General features: G+C 42.3%; 1 protein-coding gene across 21 annotated transcripts in view; it reads right to left on the bottom strand.

Annotated features, from left to right (window-relative positions):
* Positions 1-27,682, bottom strand: part of R3hdm2 (R3H domain containing 2) — a 121,354-nt gene that overhangs the window by 78,258 nt on the left and 15,414 nt on the right. For 16 of the 21 annotated variants that reach the window (XM_076920468.1, XM_076920477.1, XM_076920483.1 and 13 more), the window contains exon 3: positions 24,582-24,649. The exons of 3 other annotated variants lie outside the window; for them this stretch is intronic. The gene's annotated coding sequence lies outside the window, so the exon portion shown is untranslated. Of the gene's footprint in view, positions 1-384; positions 521-2,263; positions 2,351-24,581; positions 24,650-27,682 lie in introns of those variants that run through there. 2 more of the 21 variants (XM_076920472.1, XM_076920473.1) reach the window with 2 other exon arrangements.

The following is a 27,682-nucleotide window of genomic DNA, read 5'->3' as shown; positions in this document are numbered from 1 at the left end:
CGGAGACCATCTATATTAAAATGGAGAGGCATAAAAGGACCTGGAAGCACAAACAGAATCCAAAGCTAACCATCCAGGGCTGTTAAAGCCCACAGCTAGGTTTATACCTGGTAAGTCCTTCCTAACCTTTGCTTTAGCTATATAGATTCAAAATTAAATGGTACTCTGAACTACAGTAGCAAGGACTTTTATATAACTACCTATTTTGAGGTCTGGAAAACAGCACACAAAGTGATCAGAACCAGTATAAATACAGAAAAATCCCACACTCCAAAACTCAGTTTTAAATTAAGCAGCTTCTGGGTTCTAAAACCTTCCTGAGCTCGTTTTCCTTCTACATTTAGAAATAGCAATTAGATAAAATTCATCAACATCAGCACTCACGGGGTTAAAGTCAAGCACCTTGCTTCAGCAATCCCGACTCTGGTCTAAGCCTGCTGTGAAAAGAAACAAGCACAGGTGCCCACCCTGTCACCAAACACCCACTTCAGCTTCAGCTCCAGTCAGTGCTGCCCAGTTGTCAGCGAGTCACAAAGACCTCAGATCCATTTTTCTTCTTCCTTCTCTCCGACCCCTCCCTCTCAGAAGAAAAAGACTGCAAACAAAATAATACGTCACTGGAGGTAGAGGGAATCCCATCTCTGCACTCTTTAGAAACCAGAGCCAGCAAACAAAAACAAGCCAATTATAAGAAACAAACAAGCCACCCCAAATTAAAAGTGGCAAACCCAGAGAAACCTTAATACATCAAATAACATTTGTAGGAAAACGGTTTTGCAAAACACTCCCAGATGCTTATAATCACAAAAGCTCTCTAGATACGACAAAGGCGACATACTTCTTAACACATTTGATGAGTAGGGGACAGTTACATAAAGACACAGGACACAGAGGCATATTCACCAGCCGGGCATGGAGAGCTGGGTAATGACACAGTGAAGGATATTTATAGGGGATTCCCTGCTTCCTGCAATGTGCGTCAACAGCATCACCAAAGAGAACAGAAATCACCGCGGTGCTCATAAGCAAAATCTGAATGAGGCGTTGCTTAAAATAATCATGGAAGAAGTAGAATCTGCAAAACAGTACAAGTTCTAGCAAACCTAATATTTAAAATATTTTAAAGATAAAAACAGCCTCTGAAAATGTCCAGAAAACCGTCACAAAATTTAACATTTGAAAATTGAATTTCCATAGTGTGTACTGTACAGGGAAATCAACAATGCTATTTTAAAATGCCAATTTTTGTCACCTCTCCTCTCCCAGCCTGTGAGGTCCAAGGACTTTTATTTAAAGAAAGAAAATTATCCAAAACTCACCCCGGATGGATCTGCACTTACAGCAGCAGCCAGCTCACATTATTAATGGAGACCTCATTGTAAGGATCTGTTCTGCCTGCCGGAATTTTGCCGGAAGAAATTCCTTCTGGGAAACCTGTGCCTCTTCCCCCGCCCACAGCCCCAGCCGCCCCCTCACCCTTGAATGAAATGCTACCGATCCTCGCTGCTGCTTCTCCAGCTAATGCTATGACGAGGTGTCCTGAGGCAGACCATGGCCCAGCTGTTTTAAGGATGTCACCCAGAGCTCTGCCGACAGACAGACAGACAGACACACACACACACACAGAGAGAGAGAGAGAGAGAGAGAGAGAGAGAGAGAGAGAGAGAGAGAGAGAGAGAGAGGGAGAGAGAGAGAGCGCACCCCTCCCCTCCCACCTCCTCCTCCTGCTTGCTTTCATTCAGGTACTCCTGTAGCGCGCCTGCCTCCACACAGGCTGAGGACAGCTTTTAAAGACACAGCAGCAGCTCCTTTTTGCTGCATATGTTCAGCTGCCAAAATAGACTTTTTAGTGAAGAATAATGATTTGAGGATATGTAAAAGTTCACTTTTAAATTTATCCTGCCTTTTTCTCACCTGCAAAATAATTGAGGTCAAAGAAATGCTTTTTACCTAAAAGCTACTAGGCTCGACTTTAAAAATGTAAAACAAAGACCAAACACAGTTACAGAGAATTTCTTTCCAGCAAGCTATATTTAGTAAAATTACTTTTCACTTGGGGGCAGAGGATGAGCAGCATGGAACAGTAGGAGCTATCTGTTTCTCCTCTCATATTGCCCCCCCCCACCAGAAGACCAAGCAGAGAACTAACTCCAGGTATAAAATGAGATGGGGGAGGGGAGGGATAAATATTAGGGGATAAGGATAAATATATTACAATAAGGAGCTAATTCAAGAGAGACCACAAGGAAAGAGTAATACTTACGGGCAGGACAAAGTGTGCACAGTGAGCCAAGGGCAGCTCACACGTGTGGGAGGCGGAGGTACGCTGTGAGCTCAAGGATGGTCTACCCTACAGACAAAAGACTGTTTTGTTGTTTCTGTTGTTGGAACAGGGTCTCACTATATAGCCTTGGCTGGCCTGGAACTCACAGCTGTCACCTTGATTCTGCTCTCCAAGGATTGGGATCAAAAGTGTGTGCCACCACATCCAGCAAAGACTCCATCTTGGGAGGAAAAAGGCCAGAAATCTCTGAGCCTGAACATCATTTCTAGGAATCCACCCTGGAGCTTATAATTTAAATCCAGTATGGTGGCTCACACCCATGATCCCAAAACTCTTGAAGACTGAAACAGTTCACGGTCAGCCCGGGCTATAGAACCCTGCCACCAATAAACAAGTAGGTAAGGTCAGAGTAACAGGTCTAAATGTGCCTTTCACAGTCTTCCCTCTTTGGACCGCTTTCCTTCATTTGTAAGGATGAATTCCATAACCTTGCACACTCTAAGAATGTACTCTACCACTGAGCTATACCTCCAGCCTTAGGTCCTAATTTTTAAGTGCCTAAAGAAGAGTGGTAATAATAGCTAATCTACAGGAGGCAGTGGACCTTAGAGGCAGTGCAAAATCTGTCATAACAAAATTACTATGGCTAAAGCCAAGGCAACCTAAGGATAGCAAGAGAAGCTGTTAAGAAAGACTCATCTGGGCTGGAGAGCTGGCTCAGCAGTTAAGAGCACTGACTGCTCTTCCAGAGGTCCTGAGTTCAATTCTCAGCAACCACATGGTGACTCACAACCATCTGTAATGGGATCCGATGTCCTCTTCTGGTGTGTCTGAAGACAGCTGCAGTGTACTCATATAAATAAATTAAATAAATCTTTTTTAAAAAAAAAAAAAAGAAAGGCCAGGCGGTGGTGGCGCTGGCCTTTAATCCCAGCACTTGGGAGGCAGAGGCAGGTAGTACTCTGTGGAGGTTTGGTCTTACTGTCTATTGTTATGCTAAGTGCATAGACCTTGTGACCCTGCCCAAGTTATTTCTCATTGGTAAATAAAGACGCAGCCAGCCAACAGCCAGGCAGAAGAGACACAAGCAGGGTTTAGGTTTCCTGAGCTTTGGGGTCAGAGAAGACGGAGAGTGAAGGAGAAGCTGCCATGGGTTAGGTGAGTCATAAAACATGTGGTCCTGAGTGCTGACCAACTGGAGTTGAGAGCAATCCAGATGAAGCATAGTGTAGACCAGGCTGGCCTCGAACTCAGAGACCCACCTGCCTCTGCCTCCCCAGTGCTGGGATTAAAGGCGTCTACCGGTAGTTTTTGAAGTGAAAATTAATTTATTTAGCTCAAGTGCACATGCATGATTATGTGCATGTTTGCAGGCATGTATGCACATGCCATAGCACACAGGTGGAGGTCAAAGGGCAACTTCTGGAAGTCAGTTCTTTCCTGCCATCCTGCAAGTCATGTGGCTCAAAATCAGGCTGTCTGGCTTGGAGCCAAGCTGAGCCATCTCACCAGCACCCTACTGGCAGTTAAGCAGAGGAATTATGTGTTCTGGACCTATATTGCTTTGTTTTGTGGTCTCCAATTATTTGTTTGATGTTATACAGAAGTTTATACTATACAAAAGAAATTAAAAAAATACTAAAATAATTACCTACATCCATACAAAAAGTATATCTGCATGTATGTAATTTAAATTTTATTTTAAACATTTCATGGTAACTCATTATATTTCAGTATGCATCCCTAGCAGACACAATAAGGTCACTCTGAAGTATTAAAAAAAAAAAAAAGAAAAAGAAAAGAAAGAAAAAAGAAAAGCCACTAGGCTAGGTGGTAGTGATACACACCTCCAATCCCAACACTAGGTGGTGGTGATACACACCTCCAATCCCAACACTTGAGAGGGAGAGGCAGTTGGATCTCTCTCTGAGTTCGAGGCCAGCCTGGTCTACAGAGTGAGTTCCAGGACAACCAAGGCTACACAGAGAAACCCTGCTGTAAAAACCTAAGGGCAGTGGGGAGGGGGCGCTAGGGAATTCTTGATGAATTAGATGAATTACTGTGTTGTCCACATGAAAACAAGATCTAAAGAGTATTGGAACTTTAAGAACTGAAATGATTTCTCTTGGCTTGTTTGGGGGGGGGACCTCCATTTTAGAGACAGGGCTTTAAACCTACTACATTCCTGAGGCTAGCCCTGGACTCCCCCTGACTCCACCTTCTAAGTGTCAGTATTACAGGCATGTACTGCCATGCCAGTCTCTGGAATGACTTTGGAGTCACTACCAAAGGAGGCTGAATAGAACACTCAGAACAATCTTATCTAGATCAAATGTTTATTAAGATTTATTTATTATGTACATAGTGTTCTGCCTACATCTATTCCTGCAAGCCAGAAGAGGGCACCAGATCCCATTACAGATGGTTGTGAGCCACCATGTGGTTGGTGGGAATTGAGATCAGGACCTCTGGAAGAACAGGCAGTGTGCTCTTAACCTCTGAGCCATCTCTCCAATCCCTAGATCAAATGCTTATTAAAAGTCAACACTGAAAAAAAAAAAGTCAACACTGACTTGAAGAATTCAGATAAAAAAATCCAGACCCTCATAATATCTAAACTTGCTTGGCTATGTGAGGAATCAAGATAATTTCATTCTGTGTAAGCCAAGATATGAACAATCAAAACATCATGATAGACAGACATTAGAACTGTCTGACAATGACCTTTAAGCAGATATATTACAAATGTTTCAAGAAAACACAACAAACACTCTTAAACTATTGAAAAGACAGACAGCTTCAACACAGAAATAGAATGTACATAGAAAAATAGAAACTTTAGAATCTTAAGCTATAACAACCCAAATACAGGTAATTACTTGATGGGTTTAACAACAAATAGTAAAAGGATATAATAAATTTTAAGACCAATAAAAGATGAATGTAATGCAATGTAAACAAAGACACAGAATAGCATCTGACAAACTGAAAGCCCATCTACAATAAAGGTGCTCAGAAGGAGACGTCTCTAAAGCAAACAAAGCAAAACAAAAACAACAAAAAACAAGCTCTCACTGGGAAGCTCCAGCTGGGCTGCAATTTTTTCTTTTTTTGACACAGGGTTTCTCTGTGTAACCCAGGGTCTTAATTAGGCTTTTGCTTCTGTGAACAGACACCATGACCAAGGCAACTCTTATAAAGACAACATTTAATTGGGGCTGGCTTACAGGTTCAGTTCATTATCATCAAGGTGGGAATATGGCAGCATCCAGGCAGGCATGGTTTAGGAGGAGCTGGGAGTTCTACTTCTTCATCTGAAGACTGCTAGCAGAAGATTGGCTTCCAGGCAGATAGGGTGAGGATCTTAAATCCACCCCACAGTGACACACCTACTCCAACAAGACCACACCTCCTAATAGTGCCACTCCCTGGGTCAAGCATATACAAACTATCACATTCCACTCCCTGCCCCCCCCAGGCTTGTTCAAACACATGAGTCATACCTAAACATAGGAGGGCACACTTAAACATATTAAAAAAGTACATTTAGTCCAACTTCCAAAGTCCCCAGAATCTATAGAAATCTCAACCAAATTAAAAGTCCAAAGTTCAAAGTCTCTTCTGAGATTCATCCAATTTAACTGTAATCTCCAAAGCAAGACAGGGAACCAGCTGGACAAACTCCAAAAATCTCAAAGTCTGATGTCAAAGTACTTTCCAGATCTCCACTCCTTTTTCATCTTTTTTTTTTTACTGCAACTAACTTCTTTCTCCTAGGCTGGTTCCACTCCCTGTTAGCAGCTTTCCTCAGTACGTATCCCATGGCTCTGGCATCTTTAACATCTTTAGGTCTCCAAGGCAACCTCAATGTTATAGCTTCTTGTTCCAATGTCTGGGATCCACACATGATCTTCTGGGCTCCTCCAAAGGGCTGGCGTCACTTCTCCAGCTCCACCCTCTGGAGCACTCTAAGCTCAGGTTGATCCACTCCACTGCTGCTGCTGTTCTTGGCGATCATCCCTTGGTACTGGCATCTCCAATACACTGGGGTCTTCAACTGCAACTAGGCTTCACCAATCTCCTCTCATAGGCTCTCTTCGTGGTGCGAAGCCTCAAATCCTTTGTATAACCCCTTCAGTCTTGGGCCATCAATTGCAACTGAGGCTGCATCTTCACCAATGGCCTTCTATGGCCTCTCACAGTGCCAAGCCTCAGCTGTTCTTCATGACCTTTCATGCCTTCAAAACCAGTACCACCTGGGTGACTCTTACACATTACCAAGTATAGCTGCAGCACGAGGTACAACATTGTCTATCTCTGGAACACAGCTTTTCTGTGCTCTCAGAAAACACTTCCTAGAAGACTTCACCTCAGTGATGCTGGTCTCTTCTTAATCACTGCTACTTTCTTAGCTCCAGCTGACCTGCATCAATTGTCCCTGTAGTCCCTTTTATTCTGGACTCTGAAGCCAGAGTCACATGGCTGAAGCTGCCGAGTTCTGCTGCTTGCTGGGACTGGAACACGGCCTCCTTGTCTTATTACCACTTTCTGTTTTCCAAGTCCTTCTAAGCTTGGCTGTCCTGGAACTTGCTCCGTAGACTGACTTTGAACTCAGAGATCTGCATGCCTGTCTCCTAATCACTGGGATTAAAAGTGTGGGCCACCAAACCTGGATTTAAGTTTTTCTTTACCTAGAACTTGCTCTGTTCTAGGCTGGCCTTGAACTCAAAAATCTTGTCTTTGCCTCCTGGGATTACTTGAATCTAAATTTAGCTGGATGGAATCTTGTCACAAGGTTACTACCCATAATCTGTTATTTCCTAGAACACAGGATTCGGCTCCATTTCACTTCCTGGTGGCCCTTTTAATACTCAAACCACATATTTTGTATTTTTCCTTTCTCAGCTTGCTACACTTGTTCAAAATGTTCTTCATGAGACTTAACCAGAGAATGAAGTCTTCGTTGGGTTTTTTTTTGAGACTTCCTTTGTCAATGCAATTAATAAAAATCTCTTTACCTTAGCCTCAGGTAGACTCTTCAGACAAGGGTAAAAAGCAGCCACATTCTTCACCAAAATACAACAAAAAACAGTCTCTATGCCACATACTGAAATTCTTCTCCTTGGGTCAGGTCAACACAGTTCAAATCACTCCCAGCAAAAAGTCTTCCATATTCCTACTAGGAGGACCCATTAAGCCACACTGAAAGCATTCCACTGTGTTCCAAATCCAAAGCCCCCAAATCCACATTCTTTCAAACAAAAGCATGGTCAGGCCTATCACAGCAATACCCCAGTCCCTGGTACCAACTTCTATCTTAGTTAGGGTTTTACTGCTATAAATAGACACCTAGGGTGGCCTTAAACTCCACCTGCCTCTGCCTAGTCTGCTTAGTTTGAAACTTTCTATGTAGACCAGGCTAGCCATGAACTCACAGTGATCCTATTATTGCTGCTTCCCAAGTCTTGGGATCATTGTACTGTGCCTGGCTCAAACTGTCCTGGTTTAATAACAGTTAAACCTATAAAATGTGTGTTTCTCCACTAGGATCTAAAAAGGCCAAGGCTGCTCCCTCCCCCCCCCCCACTCCTATTTAAGATCACAATAGAAGTCCTAATCAATGCAATAAGCCAGGAATGAAACAAGGCACACAAGGGAGAAATACAACTGTTCCTATCCACAGACAACTATATACACAGAAAAAAGCAAAAAGTCAAAAAACTGAGGCTAAATAAAACCAAAAAACTTTCTCAAGCCAGAAAAATGTGTTTAGCTAGATCATCATAGGACATTAACATTGACAAATCAAGTGCCCGTAAATTTAGCATAAACAATTTTAAAATGCAATAAAATATCATTTATGACAATGCTCCTCACATTAAATGCTTAGGTACTGAGAACCACAAATGAAAGATATCAACCACCCAAATAAATCAAAGTGTACACTCGTGCTGACCTATAGATTTAGTGCAAATTCCATTCCTTCCCAGGAAGACTTTTTGTTGATACAAACAAAAAAAGTCTAATGTTTATGTGGAAATGGAAAGATAAAACAGAAAAACCCACTTTTTGTTTATTTGTTAAATTGTGTGTGTGTGTCCCAGATTGAACCCAGACTGTCTGACTTGCACCAAGTGTCTTTACCCATTCACTGCTGAGTAATTTTAAGAATCACAGTCTTAGGAACCAAAGTATACAACTCTAAGACACTGTAACATTACAAAAGGGAACCGAGCACAGAATCAGTGAGTGAAGGACACACAGACCTGTGGGACAGACAGTCAGTCAGTCCAGGATCACACATACAATTATGCCCATCCAATCAGTTACAGAGGAACAAGGGGCATTTAATGGGGGAAGAACAGTGTTTTCCACAAATGATACAGAAACACTTGGTTACACACATGTGTACTGACATAAACATACAGACGTGAATGTTGGACATGTCAGCATGAGGGAGCTGAGACGGGGCATTTAGACAGAGCTCAAGGCCAGCCTAAAGTACACAGCAAAACTCTCTTAGAAAGAAAAAGTTAAAGGGAAAACAAACAAAAAATAGTAGAACTAAAATAAAAACTTCAACAAGTGTGACAGAAAACAGTAAATATTTAAGAATGAGATCACTTTGCTTTCCAAGACAGGGTTTCTCTGTGTAGCCCTGGCTGTCCTGGAACTCACTCTGTAGACCAGGCCAGTCTTGACTCAGAGATCCTTCTGCTTCTGCCTCCCAAGTGCTAGAACTAAAGGTGTGGGCCACCACTGCTGCCAACCTTTTGTTTTGTTTTGTTTTGCTTTGCTTTGTTTTACGACAAGGTATGTAACTCTGACTAGCCTCAAACTTGTAGCCAAGTGCTGGGTTTCAGGCAAGCTTGGCACCTCAGAAAAAATAATTTAACAAGATGACAAAAGCCCAACTCAGCCAGGTGTGGTGGTTCACACCTGTAATCCCAGCACCCCTACAGGCATGGTGGTTCTCATCTGTAATCCCAGTACTCCTACAGGAGAAGCATCCAGAAGCCCAAGGACTGACTACTCTGCAATGCAAAGGCAGAAGCAAGGGAGACCTTGTTCAAACAAGGAAGAAATGGAGAACAAACTTCTGAAACTTTGTTTTCTGACCCTCACATGTATACCAGGTACATTCCTGTCACACACCCGCACCCCCACTACCCCCACCCCAGCGCACCTCAATTTAAAACAAAGTAACAGCCCTCAACAGCATCTAAGAAAACAAAGTTCAGTTTGAAATGGCCAGAAGCCTTAGGTGAAGACTGACAACACAAGTGGAGCCAAGGACTGGAGCCTCCCGTGCTGGTACCAGCTCTGAACTTACCACACCAACTACCCCACTCCTTGTGCATATGCAAAATTTGTATGTCAATGTGTTGAACTACTCTATTTATAATTGAACAAAGATCTATTCTTCAGTAACTTAACAAATGTGATTCATAAAATGGAAACTTGCTCAGTGATACAAATAAATGAACTACTAAGATACGTAACAATGTATATGAATCTCAAAGACATACCAAATGACAGACACTAGACTAAAAATGTAATATATTATGTGATTATATTTACATGGCTTTCTGGAAAAGCAACAATTATAGAAACAACAGACATACTGGTGGCTGCCAAGATCTGAGAGAAAAGAAGACTGACTATACACACCAGAGCCATCAGCCATGACAAGAATCTATGTGGACTGCGTGGTAGAGACTGAGGTAGAGCTCCATGGCAGAGTGCTTGTTTAGTACACTTGAAAGCTATGCTTTATCCCCAGCACTGAAAAAAATATTCTTGTTAGAAAGTAATTCACCTACTGTGAGTAAGCATCAAAAAAGAAAACTTTAGAAAAAATGGTAAGTATGGGTTGAGACTAGTGTGGGAATCCTCAACCAACTGTGAGCTGCAGCTTTAGTACAGCTCTGTTGGTGGAGTGCCTGCCTGCAGTGCACACACTGAGGCTGCAGCTGAAGTACACAGCTTGGTTAGTGGAGTGCTTGCCTGCAGTGCACACACTGAGGCTGCAGCTTTAGTACAGCTCATTTGGTGGAGTGCCTGCCTGCAGTGCACACACTGAGGTTGCAGCTGAAGTTCAGCTCGGTTGGTGGAGTGCCTGCCTGCAGTGCACACACTGAGGCTGCAGCTGAAGTTCAGCTCTGTTGGTGGAGTGCCTGCCTGCAGTGTAAACACTGAGGCTGCAGCTGAAGTACACAGCTTGGTTGGTGGAGTGCTTGCCTGCAGTGCACACACTGAGGCTGCAGCTTTAGTACAGCTCATTTGGTGGAGTTCCTGCCTGCAGTGCACACACTGAGGCTGCAGCTTTAGTACAGCTCATTTGGTGGAGTGCCTGCCTGCAGTGCACACACTGAGGCTGCAGCTGAAGTACAGCTCGTTTGGTGGAGTGCTTGCCTGCAGTGCACACACTGAGGCTGCAGCTTTAGTACAGCTCATTTGGTGGAGTTCCTGCCTGCAGTGCACACACTGAGGCTGCAGCTGAAGTACAGCTCGTTTGGTGGAGTGCTTGCCTGCAGTGCACACACTGAGGATGCAGCTAAAGTACAGCTCTGTTGATGGAGTGCCTGCCTGCGGTGCACACACTGAGGTTCGTCTCAGCACTGTACACTCCATGGGTGGTGGTACAGGCATGATGTAATTTCAGCACCAGAAAGGTATAGGCAGGAAGATCACAAATTCAAGGTCATCCTTGGTTATAAAGACTTTGAGTCCAGCCTTCATTATATAAATACTGATCTCAAAAAATAAAATACCTTGGGAGACAGAGGAAGGAAGATCTCTGTGAGTTCAAGGACAGCTTGGTCTACAGAGAGTTCTAGGATAGCCAGGTCTACATAGTGAGACTCTGTCAAAATTAAATAATAAATTAATAAATAAAATAAAAATGATAGCTTATTGATAATTATTGAAGGGTCCATGGCATGCTAGTTTATAATATCCTATTTTACTTTATAAGTCTGAGAGTTTTCATTAGTGGATAGCAGGCATCCACCGCAGGAGACTGGGACTACAGCAAGGCAGGGGTTTTACAAGAACCAGGAAAGTCCAAGAAACATTCAATGGAAGCAGAAAACTGTTTTACAAGCCAAGTGAGAAAGTGCGTCACAGAAGAAAATGATGCATTATTCTAAGAACTGACAGGTCGGCTGAGATGAGAACCTCCATCTGACCTCATCTAGATCTCTCCTGGAGAATAGGGTTCACATGCAGACCAAACCAATCCAACTGTGGATTCAAAAGAAAAAAATGTTTGGAATGCTGAGGCAGAAAGATGGAGAGTTCAAGACTAAAGCTACCAAATGTGTTCTGGGAAAGCCTGGACTACAGTGAACCCTTGTCTCAAAATAAAACATTAGACCTCTGCAGATAAGTAGGCTGTTCTTGTTCTCAGTCACTAAACAAAGCAGGGTATCAACTGTTTCCAGAGCATTTACATTTTATTAGACATTGTAAGACTGAAGTGTATCTGGGTTTTGGTAGCTGACTCCCCCAAGGGTACACCAAGAGAAAAACTACCAGGGCTTTACAAAGGGCAACAGTGACATTTACAGCCTAATAGACCCAAGATAGAAGAAAAAAGGGAAGGGGCGGGAGACAGCAAGTCTGAGCACGGTTCTAAGTACTTCCTTATGAAGACAGGACTACTCTAATGGATTTGAATGATGTGCCTTTAAGAGCCATCATTTCTGGGTCTGGAGAATTGGCTCAGTGGTTAGGGGCATTTGTCATTGCTGCAAAGCATCCACACAGAGGCTTACCATTGCCTTGGGAAGCAAATATATATGTACTTGCAGACAATACACTCATATAAATAGAATAGTGAAAGTAAATCATAAAAAAGAATAATTTGTTAAACCCATATGGAATATATAACGACCTGCAGGATTACATGATTTAAAAGCAAGTTATGGAGTCAGCAAGATGGCTCAGCAAGTCAAGGTCTGGGGCCGAGCCTGAGTCTGATCTCAAGAGCACACTACACAGGCTGTCCTCTAACCTCACACAAGCTTCACAGCATGTGTATGACCCATACACATACACACATGTGCACGACCCATATACATACACACATGTGTATGACCCATATACATATACACACAAAGTAAATGTTAAAAACCAGCTGGATTTATCATTTGTGAGCATTTTATTTAGTCTAAACAATATTTTGTTTTATTTATTTATTTTGATTGAGACAGGCCTTGTCTAGCCCAGAACTCTGTATGTAGAAAAGGCTAGCCTCAAATTCACAGAGATTCATCTGTCTCTGCCTCCCAGATGCTGGGATTAAAGGCATGTAACACCATCCCTGCCCTGTGTAATATTTTAAACACTTTGGGGGGGTCTTTGTTTTGACAGAATCACTCTGTATCATCCAGGCTGGCCTACAATTTTGTATGTAGCTCAAGCTGTTTTTAAACTGGTAATCCTGCCTTCACCTAGGAAGTGCTGAATTACAGGCAATTATGGGGACTTCAAATGGCTTCCATTGTTGTTGTTTGCTAGGTCTCTCCTCCTCTCCTCTCCTCTCCCCTCCCCTCCCCTCCCCTCCCCTCCCCTCCCCTCCCCTCCCCTATTCTCTTCTGAGACAAAGTCTCACTATGAAACCTAGGCTGGCTTCAGACTTTCTTTCCAGTGCTGAGATTAGAGGTGAATACCAATATGCCCAACATTTTTTTTTAACTGGAATTATAGTTTTACTAAATCTGCTTGCACAGGTCTGCAATCCTAGCCACTCAGAAGGCTAAGGCAAAAAATATCAAAGGTTCAAGACCTATCTACGTTTCCATAGTGAATTCAAGGTCTAGGAAATTAGTGAGACCCTGTCTCAAACACACAAGTAAAGGAAGACTGAGGATGTTGCTCTGTGGTTCAATTCACAATCACCTCCTCCCCCCACACCCCAACAAAAGGAAATAAAGAAGAGAACCCTACTCTCCTATAATAAAGACTATTAAATAAGAAATATACCTATAGGAAACTGTTCATAAGCAGTACTTATAATGGAGAAAAATCTGGAAATGCCAAATAACTAATAATGGAAACAACGGTAACTGATGGTCGGTAACTGATGGTACACTCACATAAATGACTCAGAATGACAAGGGAGAATAATTATGATAGTCTAGAACAGTGTGGTTCTCAATCTGTGGGTCGTGACCCTTTGGGGGGGGTTTCTGCATATCAGATAATCCTACATATCAGATATTTATATTACAATTCATAAAAGAAACTAAACTAGTTATGAAGCAACAACGAAATAATTTTATGGCTGGGAATTGTAGTGATTTGAATATGCATGGCCCATGGAAAGTAGCACTATTAGGAGTTTCGACCTTGTTGGAACAGGTGTGTTCTCGTTGGAGGAAGTGTGTCACTATGGGGGTGGGCTTTAAGAGACTCCTCTCTTGACTGCTTGCAGTAGTCTCTTTCTGGCTGCCTTCAGATCAAGATGTAGAACTCCAACACCATGCCTGCCTGGACACTACCACACTTCCCACCATGATGATAATGGACTGACTATATATACCCCTGAAATTGTAAGCCATTCCCAGACTCAACTACTCAATTAATGGATGACAAAGAAAGTAATAAGCAAATGGGAACTTTTAGGTTTTCTAACATGTAAAGACTTTAATGTAAGCTTTAAAACAAACAGGTTCCTCAAAAGTGAACTTAATGTTACTAAGACTCTTCGTTCCACTGCAGACAGCTAGAGTGTGGTCAGACCTTCGTAAATGCAAATAGCTGAGTCCTCGAGTTCTGAGACAGGCAGCACAGGAGCTGCTGTCAAAGCTCTCCCAGCCTACAGCAGGCACACTGCAGTATCCCAGACTACTACTTAGAATCTCTCTGGTTCACACAATTCGATTATTTTAAATTCACAGGCCATCTGTGGTGGGTTGAGTAAAATCGGTCCCCTACCATAGGCCATAAGGAATGGCACTATCAGGAGGTGCAGCCTTGCTGGAGGAACTGTTACTGGGTGCTGGCTTAAGAGGTTTCAGACACTCAAGCCAGGCCCAGTGTGATTCACTCTCTTCCTGCGACCTATAGACCCAGATGAGAAACTCTCAGCTCCTCCTCCTGCACCATGACCACCTGTGTGTCATCACACTCCCCAAAATGATGATAATGGACTAAACCTTGGACTCCAAGTCAGCCCCAATGACATGTTTTCCTTTATAAGAGTTGCCATAGTCACAATGTCTTCTTACAACAATAGAAACCCTAACTAAGACACCATCTTTGAAATCATGTGCACGCAATGATAAGACAGGACAGCTCACAGACAATTCACAAAAACTGAACATGAACTTACTATCACATGACTCAGAACCAATTCTTTAAAAACTCATAATGGGATGGCACTTAGACTGTAAAGTCCTTATGGCTGTAGATATAGCTGAAGCACGTCCAGGTGCAATGGTACATGAGCACAGCCCAGCTCTGAGGCTGGGGAGATGGAAGTACTTGTCACGCAGCTGTGAGGCCTGAGTCTGAATCCCCAGAATTCACATAAAGCCAGTCATAGTAGCATGTGTGTAATCACGGTGATCCTCTGATGAAAGGGGAGTGACAGGAGAAACCCTGGAAGGTCACAAGCCAGCTAGACCAGCATACACAGCAACAAGCAAGCGAGACTCTTAAACAGCTGGTAGAATAGAGAACAGACACTTCCAGTCGTCCTATGAGCTGCACATGGACACGGTCATATGTTCATGCATGTACATATACACCTTCATCATGCTCATATGTATCAACACACAGAAATTAGAAAAAGGGAAAAAATATTCCAAACTTCTTTTCCACACCATATTGCTATCAAATGCCAGTGCAATGTCTGTTTCTCAAAGCTTCGTAAATATCCTGGTGTATTCAGACTAACCACTTTACTACTCACAAACAGACCAGTGGTAACGTACACAAGAATCAACTGGCTACAAAACTGCTAGCAAGGATATTGTTTAGTCACCCAAACAAATCAAATACCTTTAATCCCAGCAATGAGGAGGCAGAGGCAGGTGGATCTCTGTGGGTTTGAGGCTAGCCTGGTCTACAGAGTGAGTTCCAGGACAGCCAGGGCTACCCAGAGAAACACTGTCTCAAACAAACAAACAAACAAACAAACAAGAACACACTGTTTACTTAAAGAATGAAGAACTGATTACAGATCTGGCATGGTGTCACTCTGTAGAATTCCATATTATCAGAAGGTCACTGAACTCTTAAAAATGGCCCTTTGGTATCTAGATCAAGAAATTGCTCAGACCTTCAAAACATATTTATACTTCCAAAGAGCACCATACTTAATACCTTCAAAGAGAGCACAGCAACTTAGCTTTTGTGAAGAGACCAACCTAATACTCTGCATGTCAAATATGCCAAAGGTGACAAGAGCCATGGAATGACCATTCAGTACAGAGAAGATGCTGGCACAGCTCTGCAATTCCAGTGCTCGGGAAACGAAGGCAGGAGGGCTCTGCGTCTGAGGCAGCCTGGTCTACAGAGTGAGTTCTAGGACAGCCTGGTCTACAGAGTGAGTTCTAGGACAGCCTGGTCTACAGAGTGAGTTCTAGGACAGCCTGGTCTACAGAGTGAGTTCCAGGACAGCCTGGTCTACAGAGTGAGTTCTAGGACAGCCTGGTCTACAGAGTGAGTTCTAGGACAGCCTGGTCTACAGAGTGAGTTCTAAGACAGCCTGGTCTACAGAGTGAGTTCTAGGACAGCCTGGTCTACAGAGTGAGTTCCAGGACAGCCTGGTCTACAGAGTGAGTTCTAGGACAGCCTGGTCTACAGAGTGAGTTCTAGGACAGCCAGGGCTACACAGAGAAACCCTGTCAATAAATAAATAAAATAGCCATTTGCTTATATATGGCTACATACTATATTTTTTTCCTGACCAATACATACAAATGTCTAAAGTAATGAACATTGTATCATTTCTGTAGCTATCATTTGTGATGATATTTGGTGTTGCCTGAAGCCATTTAAATTCTCATTTCTCAATTCTGGAAAGGGCAAGTCAGGATGAATAACACTGGCCACACTAAGAGAGAAACATAACTTGTTCCAGTGCTAAAATACTCCAGAGTAAATAGTTTGATTTTGCATATTTATTCAAATTAGAACCTTATTTTTTGTCTCCTACTTTTACCTCACTTTTCCGTGTTATCTTTTTACTGTACAGGTGGTCATCAGTATTGACTGAGGAAATGTCTTCATTAGGAGGACTTCAGAGAGTTTGATTATGATCTTGGTTCTACTGACTCTAACCTGGTGATGAGGTAAATATCATGAGTTCAATAACTACAAAGAGAAGAGTGAGTATGTACAGATTAACAACTACTGGGCAGCTTGAACCGTGGGCCATTCAACAACAACAAGATGTAACTGTGAGTCACATGGTACATACACCTGTAATTGTAGTACTGGGAAGGCTAAGGCAGAAGATCACAAGTTCAAGCTATACAGCTCAAAAAGTAAATTAAATTAAATTAAATTAATTAAATAAATTAAACTGGGTTTTAAAGAAGCCATGGAAATGTCTGGGCAAAGTAAGAGCCAAGCAAGTGTGAAGAGGAACAAGAGCACAAGAGGAAACTAGAAAACAAGGTGAGTTCAACTTGTCTGACAGGTCCAAAGAAAGGAGGCACCTGTGAGTGGGCTGCAGAGCCAGCCTCAGTCCTGCCAAGCAATATGGGATGTCCACATCTGGGAGCCACCACTGCCTATCAGCAGGGAGCAGAGGGCTGTAAGACCCTATTCTCTTGGTCAGTACAACTGACCAGAAGCAGCAACAGAAGGCCCAAAGGCTTCTTCTGGGTAGTAGATTAAAAAAAAAAAAGTCATTCCTTCCCCACTGCCCCACTGCAGTTTTAAAGGCACTCAGAGGTGACAGATAAAGTAGAGGCGTGAAGGTCTCACAGAGTTGGTGACCACCCTCTGCTTACAATGCTGAAAACAGTTTTCATTTAAAGAAGTAAATAATACTCAACAGCAATATGTACAAATCGAGGAAAATAATCTGTCCCTAAGAAGAGATATAGGGAGAAACCCTCAATGAAGACAAAGGGCAACATCGGCTCTGCTGTGCTCAGGACAGACGGAGAGAAGCACCTCTCAGAGTCACAGCCTCACTCTGCTCTGCCATCTTTCTTCCAGGCCCACAAACACCCTCATACAAAACAAAACCATTCTTCTATAACCCATATCTCCACACCAGGGAATTTCAAGGTCTACAAACATCCAGGTCACATTTGTACTAAAAGGAATCTCACTTCCCTGCTGTGCATTTCACACAGATTTCTCTCCATTCTCCTAAATAAACACTATCAAAGTAAAAACCACAAAAGCAAAAACATCACGAGAAAACTCAGCATAACAGGCTCTATGAAATTCATTTACCCTGTATATCACGTGCTGTGGCCTCGTCCCACAGCACCTTGAGACCTTTCCAGGATTGGGCCAAGTGGGGTTTAACATGAACCAAAAACCTATCAACTATGGTGAAGGCAGACATGTAGGTTCTAATGAGCGGTGGGTGAAAAAGAAAAAAAACCAAACAAACAAATAAAACCATACTGCTCCATTCAGCTTGAAACAGTGATAAATAATTCAGGAAAACTGCTGCAATACAGCACACAGCAGCAGGATTTAAAAATAGACCAGAGATTCAAGAGACAGGGTGGGAGCACTGGGAGTCACAGGAAAACGGTTTTATGTCAACAAGTTCCCAAGCCCTTTGCAAGAAATGGAGGCTGCTGAAACTGCCACTCAAAACAAGCAGAATTACAATGAACTTTAAAAACTATGTATGATGAAGAAAACATCCTGCATTTTGATTTCTTCATGACCAGGCAGACAGCTCTGCAAGCACTGTGCTTGCTGCTGAGTCTGGTGCCCTGAGCTCAGTTCCTAGGACCCACAAGTGAAAGAAGAAAAGCAACTTCCAAAAGATGCCCTCTGACCTCCATCCATGTGCAGACACACACACACCCTCTGACATCCGTCCATGTGCAGACACACATACCCTCTGACATCCGTCCATGTGCAGACACACACACCCTGACCTCCATCCATGTACAGAGACAGAGACACACACATACTATTAATGTAAATGATATAACAACACAATATTAATGCAATTTTGAAAAGATATAAAATATGCGTGTGAGGTAGATATATACACATGTACACATATCAGTCTTTATAAGTATGAAACCAATTCCAGACAATCAAAATTATATCATTGTTTAAGATAACTTCTTTTGTCCATTTTTTGATTTTATAAAAGGGTTTCATATAGTCCTGGCTAGCCTCAAACTCAAACTATAGCTATGACTTTGAGCTCCCACTCCTTCTGCCTCTAATTTCAGCTATGCACCACCACACTCAGCCAAGATAACCTTTAATAATCCCTAATCTACCATTAAAAGTACAATGCAGAACAGGAAAGAAACAATAACCTGGTCCTCTTATATTACATTATTTTAATTAAGCAAAATAAATAGCAACAAAGAAACTTCCTAAATTTCAGGCCAATACATAAAGAATCCAATAGATCAATAAATAACATACTCGTACATATCTTTAGAAGGAAACCTGGCTGTGTCTGTTTACAACTGTGCCTTTCTACTTAAACTACACAAAGACTATGGACTATTGGACGATGATGCACTGAATGGTTGTTTTGCTTTACTTTCAATTCTTAAATTCTTTTAAGTAGGGCTGGAGAGATGGCTCAGTGGTTAAGAGCACACTGACTGTTCTTCCAGAGGTCCTGAGTTCAATTCCCAGCAACCACATAGTAGCTCACAACCATCTGCAATGGGGCCTGATGCCCTTTTCTGGTGTGTCTGAAGAGAGCAATGGTGGTATTCTCATATACCTTAAATAAATAAATAAATAAATAAATAAATAATTCTTTTAAGTACTAAGAGGTTTGCTCAGGAAATAACAGCATTTTTAAAAGGTAAAAACTGTGATTTTTAAAATGTCCTGTTTAGATCACTTGGCATGGCAATGTTTCCTCAGCTGTTCTCCATCTCTGCCCACTCACACTTTTCTGTTCTACAAACCTTAGTTCTCTCGCTGTGACAAGGGTCAGTGTGCTCAGATGGGCCTGGACCTGAGTGCTGGCATTAGTACCATTCTGTCAGAGCAAACGAGCCCTGCCCCACTCCTGTAGATGTACAGATGCTCCCTCACCTGCTCATCACCACAGGTCAAGATGCTAATGGGACCAGGGGACAGGTCCTCAAAGGCCTGACTCCCCTTCCCATCACAAGTGCAGAAGTGCCTGCCCAAGCAGCCCAGGGTTCTCAGTGGGTCAAATTCTGTCCTCCAGTGGATAATACCCACTGTGATATACCTGTCACAGCCTGAATGGTGAGGATGAGGATGAGGGCGTCCCTGCACTATCCCATTCTACCTCACAATTCTAGAGACTCTTCAGAAGTCCAACTTGATCGTCTAGGTCACTATGAAAGCACACTTACCATGGCAGGAGGGAAGGACACGTGTCTATCGATCGTCTCTGTGATAAACTTAAGGCACTGTGCAGGCTTGCACCCATGCTGTGTCTGGAACCCAGAGCTGCTGTAGCAGTGCATTCAGTTATGAAAGGGGTCAAAAGGGAACCGGTGGGACTTAATTCTCTCCTTCATCACGTGAGCTCCAAGGTTCTAACTCAGGTGTCAGGCTTTATAGCAAGCACGTCTGCTCACTGAGCTGTCTCAGCAGCACAGACTTAAATTATTAGGATGACATCTACACAACCTACCCCATACCAGCTCTATGATTTCAAGTAACTCCTCATGCCTCATTGTATTGAACTATAAAACAGTATGCTAAAAATCTCCTTCATAGGATTCTAATGAGATTAAATAATTTCCAAAGTGTTTGCAGGACGCCTGACTCACATCAAATCTGTGATAAAGCAATGTTATCATATGCTCTGCAATCACTCTGCTCCTCTCTTACAGGCAGAAAGGTGACACCCAAGAAGGGCCACTTTTAAGAAACTAAAACCAAACACAGCTGTTGGTGAATCCCACTTTAGGATTTCCTTCACTGACTCCATGGAAGTCTAATAGCAAAAGCAGCAGTATCATCGTCGTCATCATTTTTATTGTCATCATCAAATTCTTCCCACTAAAATGCATGTTCTAACCCCCAAGAAGTTCCACTTCTGGGACTATATTTAAAATAACCTAAAACAGGACATTAGACAGACTCTTGTCTATCTATTTGCAAGCACTCTTAGTCATGGTAGCTAAAAGGTGGAAGCAACCCAAAGTGCCCATCAACAGATAAATGAATAAGCAAAGGGCAGCATAGAGCTACAGTGTAATACCACAGAGCCTTAACAAAGAAATCCTGTCAGGTGCAATGTTCCTGGTGAACCTTAGGAACTTCATGTGAGGCAAAATAAGAATAAAAAAACAAGCATACACACTTATAATTCTGGCACTTGGGAAGCAAGACTAGGAGGACCAGGAATGCAAGCTACTGGGCTAGAGTAGCTCATAGTCCTAAAAGTCTGGTTTTAAGTGCCTATTACGATGGGATAAAACACAAGTCTATACGCTTTTATCCCAAACTTTAAAACAAACAACCCAGGCAGGGTGGTGCATGCCTTTAATCTCAGTGCCCAGGAGGAAGAGACAGGCAGATCTCTGTGAGATAGAGGCCAGTCTGGTCTACATAGCAAGTTGTAGGCCAGCTAAGGCTACATAATGAGAGCCCAGCTCAAAGAAACAGAGTTACAAAATCTAAGAAGTTGCAATGTACCAAAACTAGAAAGCTATAAATGTCTAAACTGCGTCAAGGTGTAAATTACTGAAGCCTATTAGCACTCCCCGACATCAGGAGTGAGAGCTAAGACAGGGAGCAACTTGAACACCAACGAAAGTAGATCTGAGGTCTATTTCTCTGGTAAGACAAAGTCTGGAGTTCGGTGGAGAAGGAAATGATGTTCTTCTCACAGCTCCATGGCAGAGCTTTTTCAGGTAGTCTGGTTTCTTCACCAGACTTTGGAAGTTCAGAATGGTGACAATGACTTTGTAACAGAAGACACCATGAAGCTCTTTTCATTAGATCCAAAGGGTATTTTAAAACAAGTACAGTTTTAGGGCTCAGCTGGCAAAGGTACTTTTCAGCAGCCTGGTCAAGGTCACTCTCTGGCCAGAGTAGCTGGAGAGCACTGATGCCTGCAAGCTCACCGAAAGCTGACATCTCCACAGGCACCTGGCATGTGTGTGCCTCTCCCACACAAATACATGAAACTTAAACATTCTCAGTAAAGTTTCAAATAGCTACACTAAATCTTATTACTTTAGAAAATTTCCTTAAAGATAGGATTAATAGAATTCAATTGGTGACCAGATCTTGTGTTGCTTAGTAAAGATTCAATAAAAAAAAGTGACAGCCAACATTTTATTTTGAAGTAAGTCACTTAACTATGCACTGCCTCAGTTTCCTTTGCCTGTAAGTCAAAGTAATAATAAGTATCATGTGGGGTGTAAGAATGGGTACAATGCTTCAGTGTTGGACACAAACAGGTGCTGATTGCTGTTCCCCTTATTTAAAAAAATCTGCATGCTATTTGTCATTAAGGAAACTTGCAAAAGTAAGAGATAATGCCTTTCTTCACAAGATTTGTTGTTGCTGTCTTGGAGGTCACTTGCCACTATAATTTGCTTTCATGTTACTATGTAATGGTAATAAAACCATTATTACTGAGAAGCTTTGTTTTCTTTTTGTGGTGCTAAGGATCAAGCCAAAAGCTTCAAACACATGCTAACTGTCATTGTTACATGAATTAATGTTTACAAAATTCTAAGTTTGTGAGCCGAGAGGATGGTTCAGTAGTTAAACATATTTGCTGTGCAAGCAAGAAGACCTGACTTGGAATACCCACCATCCATGTTAGGTATAGACATGTATGCCTCTAACTCCAACATTGTGGCACAAAGACAAATAGATTCTGGAAGCACCACTGGCCAGCCCAACTAAAATATGGGGTTTCAGGTTCAATGAGAGAAATGTTGTCTCAAAAAAATCAAGTGGAGAGCTGTAACGACCGAGCTGCCCCATGTTGGGCGCCAAAAATGTTGTGGCCCTCTCCACTCCACGCTTGGCACCCACTGTTTCCCAGCCCAAGCTGCCGCTCCGGTCTGCGGGTCAGGGTCTAGCAAGAGAGAGAGTGGGGATGAAGGGGAAGAAGAGACGCAAAGAATGGAGACAAGACAGAGGTTCTGATCAAGTCTCAAGTCTCCTTTATTGTCTCTCTCATTGTCTCCCGTATTCTCTCTGTATTCTCTCTTGTCTCTCTATTGAAGGGAAATCTGGAGTATTTATAGGCATTTGCCATGTGCCTTGCAGGTGTGGATATGACGTAAGCCTTACAGGTGTGTATAGCGTGGACAGCATATGAACCACATGCCTTGCAGGCATGGATACCACGTGCGCCTTGCAGCTGGGGGCAGTAAACAGCAAAACAAAATATGTTGGGTATCAGAGTGTGCTTCAGCTGTTGTAGGCTGTTGAAAAACAAGTCTCATGTTAGGGTATATGGCTCAAGATGGCTGCAAAGCTAATAGCCACTTTCTGCTAAAAGTCGGCTCCCAACAGAGAGCAACAGAGAAAGACACCCAACATTCTCCTCTAACCTCAGTTCATGAGCACATACACACCTGCACACTGTGCATGCAACACACATGCACACACACAGTGCACATGGTTCTAAAAGAACTCTGGAGATTTTACTAATGTCCAATTCCCTGGTTTTAATATTGAACTATAGTTATGCAATGGTACACTGGAAGAAACTAGGTAAAGGTTCATGGGATACTGTTTGTTTTTCCAACTTCCTATAAATACATACTTATTTCACCAAAAAAAAATACAGGATAGTGAGGTGTTGGGGAAAGAACATAGGGCACACACAGAGCACTACAGCCAATGCTACAGAGAGATCCTGTCTCAAAAATACATACATACATACATACACACACACATACCTGCCAGACATACAAAAGCACAGAAAATTCATTAGCACAAGAGCTGTTCAGGCTGAATAAATATAAAATCAGATCTATACAAAGTAATCAAGAATATCAGAAATGATACTCTAGCAAATACAAAACCTTTCTTTGGTTCACTACTTAAATGTGTTTAAAAGGCAATCAACTATTTAAAGGAAATTAGTTAAATCATAATATACAGTTGGTATATACAAATGTCTGATCAGAACAGGACACTAGCTAGGAGAGAATAGGATACTGCCATAAGATTTTCTTTTGTATTACTGTGCCTGGTCACTTCACATCACTAATAATCAGATTATCTGACAGGTGATATAACTGGGTTTTTGTCTTGTTTTTGAGACAGAACTTCAGGTAGCTCAGACTGGCTTCAAATTCCCCAAGTCATCAAGAATGATCTTCAACATCCCCTACTTCTTGGCTCTACTTCCCGAGAGCTAGCACCAGCATGCTGTCATGCCTTTTATATCATGCTGAGACTAAACCCAGGTGGCCTCTCACATGCTAGGTAAGCAATCTACCAAATGAGTGACAACTCCAGTCCCAGCAAGGGTTTATTTTGGCTCATAGTCTCAAAGGGTTCAGTCTAAGTCAGAAAGGAACCTGCACTTAGTACATATAAACACAGAATGGGTAGGAAAGGAAGGTAGTTATAAACAACGGCTAAGAAGCTGCAAAGATGGCTCAGTGATTAGGAGCACCAACTGCTCTGCCATAAGACCCGGGTTCAGTTCCCAGCACCTACATGGCTCACAGTCATCTTTAATTCCAGTTTCAGGGAAAGCAGCTCCTAGCCTTTAAAGGTACCAGGCACATTCACAGTACACATATACATACATGCAGGCAAACACTTGTACATAAAAAAAATAAAATAAAACGTTCTTAGGAAATTGAAGTATGACAGATTCACTGGTGGAAAATGTTCAGAAATCTCGGTAGTTCAATGAAAACCAGCATCTTGTTCAGTGCACTTACTGGTGTGAGCAAATAACTGCATCTACCCCAGATCATCTTCATCTCTCCCTGGGAAGTAGCAAAAGGATTTCTTTTTTAAAGTCAGTTGAAGTCATTTGATATACTTCTTGAATTTAAACTTCTTTGTCTGTTTAATGGGTACAATACAATGTCCAGCCTCCAGGGCTAAGAGAGGACCAGGTGAGAATGGCGATATAACACTTAGTTTGTGGCCTGGCACATAAATATTTCTCATAGATGTTAAGTGTCATTACCTGAATAAATGCTCAGTCTCCATGAGTCCAGGGCTGGTATGGCATCTCACTTAAGAAACAAGTTTAACCTCAAAAAAAAAAAAAAAGTTAAAAACCATTTTAAACATTAATACACTGAGACCAGCTTGGACAACAGAGACCCAGTTCAAGACCACAAGCACCTCTCAGACCTCCTCCCAGCTTCTTTTGCTTGCATTTCTTATAACCTAGATCCTTGTCCTGAACGTCTCTAAAAGTCATCTGAACCTTCAGCACTGTCAGAGTCTCCTCTACAATACAGACTGTGACAGCTACTGTAATGAAAGATCAACACAGAGCAAGGGGTTCAGCATACAAGGTGACATTACCCAGTCACCTACAACTCTTGCTGATTCTTCCTGACAGACGAACAAGTCAGTGACATCTCAGCCTTACTCGAGGCTCCTTATGCACCTCATAGAAAACACTGCTGCTCAAGACAACTACAACCTCGACTCCTTATCCTACTCTGAAACCTTTCTTTGCTGTCTTTAATTGGAGACTTGCCCTCCCCCCAAAAAAGTTACTTCAGGCCCACATCAGCAACTGCAAGTGACCATCAGCCACGGCAAAGCTGGAAGGGAGCCCAACAAAGAAGGAAGTGTTAACTTCAGTAATTGCGAATTTTAAATCTCAAAACTACTGAAAGGAGAAACTAATCTTTTCAGCATCAAGAGATATGTGGTATTATGATGATAATTTGGAAAATAGCTGCAAGGTCAAAATATCAATCCCTGGCCATGCAAGGAAATCGTAGAAAAAAGTCCTTCATCAGTTGACCCGAAATGTTTATTCCAGCAATAACTTTAAAAAGGAAGACAGAAGGGAAGGAGAGTAGCTCTGCACAATGGCGTGTGCTTGTCATCCTAGAAAGACTCTATCTCAAAATATATATAATTTTTAAGATAGAGTTCAATTTACTGATAAAAATAAATTAATATAATCATTTTGGAAAACTGGTAATACTTACTAACCTAAACAATACTCCAAGGCATATATAGCCATTGGAAGTGAATTTGTCACACACAACAAGAACGTTATACAACACGTACAACATTTCTAGTAATATTATTCATTATAATCCAAACTAGAAACAACTAAATAGGAAGAAGACAGTATGGGTAGGCAATAGGTAGGTACGGCATCATAAAGCAATCATAGAGAAAACACCACTGCTGTATGAGACTGTATGTATTCATCTCAAAGGCATGGTTGAACAAACAATACACAAAACAGGATAAAGGTTCTGTTAGTGTGAAACTTACAAGCAGGTGATGTTAATCTGTGGTACTAGAAGTTAACAATGATGGCCCGTGGAAGACAGTCACGCAGAGACCACAGCATTTCTCTTTCTCCTATTTGTGCTTGTTATTACTACTGTGGGTTTTGAGACAGACACCAGACTAGCCTCAAACTCATGCTCCTCCTCTCCCTACCTTCCAAGTACCTGGATTATAGGCCTACGCTTTCATGCCCAGGAGTCTCAAGCATTCCTGACACACTCTTATCTCTTTAAAATTACTCAGTGGTTTCTCACTGGTTAGAGAAGGGACTGTATGTCGCTGAGCAAGTGCTTTGTGCTCTCACCCTGACTAACATTTTCTCATTAGGAAATCATGAATTTCAGAAATTATGTGCAGTCAACTTTAAAATTATGCTTTTATGCAGAGCATAGTGGCACATAACTTTAATCCCCAGCACTCAGGATGCAAAGACAAGCAGATCTCTTGTGAGTTCAAGGCCAGCCTGATCTACAGAATGAGAGAATGAGAGTTCTAGGACAGCCAGGGCTACATAGTGAAACAAAACAAAAACCAAACAAACAAAAAACAAAGACAAAACAAAGCAAAAAAAATGAATAAAATAAAGTTATGCCTTTTCCTCTCTCACCTCAGTATCTCTGAATATACAACACATCTATCCAGAACAACAGTTTGAAAAATCAGGTTTCAGGAGACCTACGAGATCAAACCAGTTTCATAACAACACTAAGATGTTATTTGTACTCCTGTGTCTTGGTGGTATTGGGGACTGAATCTAAAGCCTTGTGCACACTATGCAAGCTCTTCACTGCTGTATTTTGGCTTTAGATTTATTTATTTTATGTGTATGTGTGCCTGGTGCCTGGAGAGAGGAACAAATGTTCTTAATTGTTGACCCGTGTCTGCAGACCCACAGAGGTAGCTCAGCAGCTCACCTCTATTTTCATGCTGAGACAGGTTCTATGCAAGCTGCCCTCCCTGGCCCTGATCTTGCCATCCTCCCACTTCAACCTCCCCAGGCACGGGGATCATAGTCCCATCTTTATTTGCCTTTTTCACATAGCCAAAAGTAACAGTAGGTAAAACTGCTAGCTCGTTCACTGAAGTGAAGCAGGAACATTCATCAGAATCTAACAGCACAGCTGGGGAAGTAGCTCAGCACCAAACCAAATGCAGGGTCCAGGCTTCCCATGAGCACCGCTGACAAGACCAGATAGCATGGCAGCATGGCCTGTAAACCAAGCACTGTAGTTGAAAGCAAGAGGATAACCAGTCCTGGCCAGCCTGGGCTACATAGCAAGACCACCTTTACAACAACAAAGTTATAGAGCTAGGAATGTAGCCCAGCCGGCAGGTGCTTCCTTGCCAAAAGCCCTGGTTCTACTCCTCACTGAGCAAAGCCTGGCACGGAGCCTGACATGAAGCCTGGTACAGTGGTGGGCATCTGTAACTGTGGCACTAGGGATGTGGAGGTGCAAGCAGGAGAATCAGAAGCTCAAGGTAATCCTCAGCTATATATAATATATTCAAGACTAGCCTGAGCTACATGAGACCTTGTCTTTTAAAATCTATTAGTAATACTGTGTCATCCTTCTACACTTTCAATAAAAATAAAAAACAAACAGAAACTGAATTTAGAATGTCTTCAATAAAGCTGGGCTTACAATCCCAACTACTTGGAAGGGTATAGCAGGAAAAATAGCAAGTTCAAGGTCTACCGAAACAACTTGGGATCCAAAGGCAGTCAGATCTGTGAGTTCAAGGCCAACCTGTCTACAGAGTGAGTCAAGGGACATCCAAAGCAGCACAGAGAAAATCCCA

Source organism: Arvicanthis niloticus, chromosome 22 (genome assembly GCF_011762505.2).
Source record: "Arvicanthis niloticus isolate mArvNil1 chromosome 22, mArvNil1.pat.X, whole genome shotgun sequence".
NCBI lineage: Eukaryota > Metazoa > Chordata > Mammalia > Rodentia > Muridae > Arvicanthis > Arvicanthis niloticus.
Note: the sequence above shows the minus strand (reverse complement) of the source record. Positions and strands in the feature narration are given on the sequence as shown.